Source organism: Otolemur garnettii, unplaced genomic scaffold (genome assembly GCF_000181295.1).
Source record: "Otolemur garnettii isolate 467f Iridium unplaced genomic scaffold, OtoGar3 scaffold00016, whole genome shotgun sequence".
NCBI lineage: Eukaryota > Metazoa > Chordata > Mammalia > Primates > Galagidae > Otolemur > Otolemur garnettii.
This window is the reverse complement of record NW_003852411.1, coordinates 28,089,268-28,095,374: the sequence shown is the minus strand read 5'-3', so window position 1 is coordinate 28,095,374 and position 6,107 is coordinate 28,089,268.

The window sequence follows — 6,107 nt, the reverse complement described above, 5'->3', positions numbered from 1 at the left end:
TCAAACTGAATTCTTTGCTTTCACATTGGGTCCAATATCTTGATGGCCAAAATCTTTGTGAGATGGACTGGGGTATATATCAGTATTCTTACTCTCTCAGTTAGACGTGATATAATAAGCAGGCTAATTACATTAGATCATTTTACTTCATTGATTTATTTTTTTCCTGAATCAAGTAGCAATTGATACTAGGTACACAGTCCATAATCATGTTTGAAAACAAATATCACTAGTTTCCATCCTTCCCCAAAGGATACAATCCTGGATCACCTGAGGGAGAAAATTATTTGCAACACTGTCCAATCCTATTCCATATGACTGGGATTTGACCAGAAGTACATTGGTTGTCCTTACTCCCTTCCCCTAAAAGTTGTCGGTGGCCAATCCAACTATTTCTTAGAAAATGGTTCTGGAAAAGTTAGTGAATACAAGATCCATGTACAACCGTTATAGTCTTTTTTATTATGCATTGGTCACTTTGGCAGTAAGATCCAAAGCCACGTTTAAGAGGAAATTAAGTTAGCATAATGATACATTGAACTAGTGATTCATTTTATAGTACCAACTTTTTTATTCTCTGCTTTTAAACTCGCTCTAAATTGGTGCAGTTCTTAACTTTGTCTCTTTTCTGAATGCCAGGTTGTACCTACTCTTTCTGCAGAATAATAGGAAATCTATGGAATCATAGAAAAAGTCCTGATTAGATTTATAAAAGGAACCCTCTCCAATCTACATATGTTTTGTCTGTGGTATAGTTATATCTCCTTGGAAACAGGAAAGATGATGCCCATATATTTGCACAATGAAATAGTTACTAGGGTAACAAATGAGTTCTTACAGGCGCTTACTAGAATTTGTGTGTATATGCTTTCTAAAGCAAATCAAAATTAAATAAGCAAGACTCTTCTTTCCTGGGGGGGACCCTGAGCTACCTTGGGGACTAACTGACAGAACTGCTAGCTTCAGCCTAGGGAAGAGTTGAAATAGTCTGGAAATGCTGAGCCGGGCCTTTGCAGAAATGTGCAGCACCTGGCACTAGTATTTTAAAACCCTCTGGAGAGAGTCACCAGTTTTTTAAAAGCTGAGCAACAACTTGCTGAGCTCCAAACTAGGTCAGTGAACATAGAAGGTGGGAACTTTCTGTTAAGATTAACTTCTCATTATATTTAATAACAGTTTCAAAAACAAGGTGGTGGTGGGGGGGCATGCTGACAGTGAAGGAATCTAGACTCGTGCACACAGGATTTTTCAAATGGAAAATGACCACCTGGCTTCAAAATCCTGAAGTCTGTTTCATGATACCCCAATATATTTTCATTTGTGTTTTGCAATAGGGGTTATCAATCAGTGTGTTGGAATCTTCTGGCAAATATTTTTCTCTTAAAAGCGAATATATCATCAGTGGAGAAATATGTGGTAACATAGCACAAATAGGCAAAAAATATTCAAATATATATGAAGTATGTGGTAAATCTGTTTTTTTCAAAATGTTGGGGAATGGATAACATGGACACCAGAGGCCACTTACCTATTTTGAAGAGACAAAAGCTAGATTCCTATGTTATACCTTGCATACAAATAAATGCCCAAAGAACTAAGTATAAATATCAGAATTACAAAGATTTGGCAAAATTGCATGCTCTGTTCTTCATTAGTCCCACACATTTCTTTATAGACTTTATGCTTTTTTTGCAGATGTGTATGAATAGGATATCCTTTTCAATTATAGATGCCATCTAATTCGTTAGTATTAAAGAAAGTTGTCTAACTAATCATGTGTCCAACCACTTAATAAATTCTCTTCATAGTTTGAGTAGTTTGTACTAAATTGTGGTTGGATCTCTTTGATGACACATATATAGACATCTGCATCTGTGTGGGTGCGTTTTGTTTATTTCTCAGCCATTGATCCCAGAATATTATTTAACTGGTGATGACAACACGTGCTTCTCTTGTTTCTGCCTTTGAGAAAATATGTCCATTCTTTTACCGTGTAATTTTAGGTTTGTCACTAATTTTTGTTTTACACTCTATTGTTTTTAGACATTTTAATTTTATTGCTATTTCCTCTAGAATTTTCATTGTAAACTGCAGTTTACTTTTATTAAATACAGTCTTTTGCAATTAGTATTCAATGGTTTTTCTCTTGTAAATAACAAACAGATTAAAGGTGAAAATCCACTTAACAATAGTTTAGATTTTTTTTTAGAAACCATTTAATAAAAATAGTCATAGTATTTATTAGTACTTTTGATCCAATCTAGCCTTCTGGGAATAAATTCACCTGGTGGTGCTCATTCATTGGCACGACTCTTTCTTGATGTTTTATTTGGATTTTTGTGTATCTAAATTCATAAATGATATTGCTCTATAATTTCTATGTTGTGGTTGCTTTTACCTTTTCTCATCTAAATTTTTGATGTTTATAATATCCTCTCTTATTGGTCTATTCAAATCTCCAGTGCTTCTGGAATAAATTTCAATAATTTAGGTTTTCTTTGAAATTTGTTCATTTCATCTAGATTTTTCAAATTATTTGTTATAACATATCTATAGATTTCTTGAAATTCTTTTAGTTGTAACTGTATTTGTGACTAAAACACTTTTCTTAGTTCTGAATTAGTATATCTTTTTTCCTTCTTTTTTTGTCTTTCATTTCTTCCTTGATATCAGTGTTTACATATTTTTAAGTTGTTCACACGTCCCTGTCATTGTCTTTTGCCATTTTTTTAGTTTAACTGCATTGTTCTTGGGAGGATTTTGGAATCCACTTTCTTTGCGGCAAATTGTATGGATACGTATTCTTTTTAAGTTAGATACAAAGTTCTATACATCTATGAAAACAAATGTGTTATTTCTGTCAATCAAATTATTTCCATTTTAAATGACCATCTACTGTGTAGTGGGCATTGTATGAAGTGTCAAGTTCATTGAGGTACCAAAACAGACATCTTTGAATTTATCTTTTTCCTCCTTCAATTTTTAAAATCTTAATGAGATAAACTTCATATAAAGTAAACTTTATTTTTAGTTCCCACTTTTAAAGCAAACAAGTAGGTGAGTTCTAACATATAGAGAGAGGGTACGAAAAAAGTATACACATTTTAAGAAAGGAAAAACTATAGTAAAATTGTAATACTCAAGTCACATTTGATGTCTGCAATTATAAAAGATACAAAATACAATATGCATGATAACAAACTATCAGTATACACTGAGTATTACAACTTTAATACAGCTTTTTCCTTTCCTAAAATGTGTATGCATTTTTTGGCACACTCTCTGTATATGTATTTTTATATATTCTCATGAAACTATATCCATTGTCATAATACAGATCATTTTCATCCTCCTATAAATTTTTCTTGGAATACTTTGTAATCCATCTCTTCCTTCCCCTGGTCCCAGACAACCAGTGGTCCCTGTTCTGTCACTGTGGGTTACTTTGTATTTCCTTGAATTGTCAATGGAATCATATAGTGTATATTGTTTTGTGTTGGGGTTCTTTAATTCAGTGATAATGATTTTGAGATTCATCCAAGTTTTTGAGTATATCGTAGTTCATGCCTATTTATAGCTTTGTGATATTCTACTATATGGATATACCGTGGTTTGTTTATAGATTAACCTTTTAATGGTCATTTGGATTATTTCCAGTTTTTCCTATTGTAAATAAAGATTCTATAAACGTTTGTGTGCAAGTCTTTGTATGGATATATTTCATTTTTCTTGAGTGAATAATTAGAAGTGGAAAGGCTTAGCCATATTGTAGCTATATTAGATTCATCTTTTTAGACAGCACAAAGTTGGATTTTGGCTTTGGAACCAAATATGAGCTTTGCCCTATAACAATAGAATAGAATCCATATATATTTATGGACCTACCTGATCTATGAGCTTTTGGATATATATATTTTTAAGGCTTTCTTCTCATTTTTCTACCTAAAATATGTTTTCCTTGATAATTCTCTTCCTCTCTGGGGTATTTCTTCCAGAAAATGAATGTATTACAGAAATACAGTCCCATTGAGAGGCTGTACAAAAAGTAGTGTTTGGGTTTTTTTTTGAGACAGAGTCTCACTATGTCACCCTCTGTAGAGTGCTGTAGTATCACAGCTCACAGCAACCCAAACTCTTGGGCTTAAGTGATTCTCCTGCTTCACCCTCCCAAGTAGCTGGGACTACAGGTACCTAACACAAAGCCCAGCTATTTTTGGTGGTAGTTGTCATTGTTGTTTGGCAGGCCTGGGCTGGGTTTGAACCCGCCAACTCTGGTATATGTGGCTGGCGCGCTAGCCGCTGAGCTATAGGCACCCTAGCCACTGAGCTATAGTTGCCAAGCCCAAAAAGTAGTTTTTAAAATCAAATAAATTGAAGAAATGCTTTCTAGAGATTTACAATTCATACAAGTATTTTAAGGGCTCTTGACAAGTCCTGCTTAAAACTACTCAGTGGCGTCCCCTTGCTTTTAGATCAAATTCCAAGTTCTTAACACAGCCCTATGAACTCCACACTCCAGCCCCTACTCAACTCCAAACACTCTGCTCCATTACTTCCGAGAGCTTGCCAAGCTTCTTCCTGTCTCAGAACTTCACACATTATGATTTCTTCTTCCTAGAGCTCCTTTCCCGACTCTGCACCAGGATAATCCCTCATCAATCTTTTAGTTCACAAGTTACATATCATTTCATCTGGGCACACTTCTAGGCTGCAATCACATCCACGTTATTCTCCTGCGCTCTTCCTTTGTAGCACTGGTTATAATGACAATTAACTAATTATTTGTGAAATCATTTGATTAATGGCTGTTTTTCTAGCAGGACTACAAGCTCCATAAAAGTAAGAACTTGTCTGCCTTGTTTTTTTTTAATACAGCCACAGCATCTGTCTACTTTAGACAAATAGTAGGCACTCCATAAATAGTACTGAATGAACCGAGAATCCAAGTAAATTTATTTAACCCCAAATTTCCTAAGCTTATTGAACCTATTTCTTGCTAGTACCTTGCAATATTAGTATTCAGTCAATAATGCTGTGTGTGTATGTCTGTTTGTGTACATGTGTGTGTTAGTAATTACCCTATTTACTAACTCAATAAATATTTATTGGGTGTTATGTGCTGCTACATACTGCTCTCATCACTGAGAGTCCAGAAAATTTCTAAACTCGTGTAGTTTACTTTTTAGTGGGGGATATTCAGCCAATACATTTCCATAAATAAATGATATGCCAGGATTCAAAATGCTGTGAATAAATAAATACAGAGCAGGATGAAGGAATGGGGCTTGTGCTTTAATGGAGAAATATGGTCAGAGAAGACGTCTTTCATAAGGTGACCTTTGAATGAAGATCTGAAGGGAGCTGGGCCTGCTATCTGGGGGAAGAGCCTTCCTGACAGAGGAAACGGCCATGGCAAAGAGTTGAGTAGCAGCTGCAGCTAGAGGACAGACTAGAGGATGGATGGGGGAGGGCAAAGAAGGTGGGGGAGGACACCTGGTTATTCAGGGCTATGGAGAGTTTGGGGTTGAAGCCTGAGGGAGACATGAAGCGATTGAGCAGAGCAGGGATATGATGTTGTATGTATTAGAGAGGCTCTTGTGTGGAGGTTGTGTATAAAAGGAAGCAGGCTTATCAGGGGTTTACTGTAACAATGTAGGTCAAAGACAACTCAGACTGGGGAGGGTAATGCCACAGGTGGTAAGAGATGGGAAGTCTGGGATATATTTTATAGATAGAAACCAAGATTTGCCATGGATTGGGTGTGGAGGACAGGGAGATTAGATTGTGGGTAAGGAAATCTGAGTTTGGCTGGGTCACGCTAAGTCTGAGACGCCTATTACAGATCTATATAGAAGCAGAAATACGGTAACAGGAGCTATAATTCTAAAGTCAAGAGAGAGGTCAGGGCTCGAGATATCAATTTGGAAGTAAATAGTCTATTGAGGGCATTTAAAACCAGAAATTGGATGAGATCATCAAAGAGGTGAGTATACATTAAAACAAAAAGGACTCTGAAGACTAACCCTTTAGGACTTAAATGTTATGTCACCCATGGTATGTAGTTAAAATTGATGACCTTGCTATATAACCATATTTTCCTTTTCTCC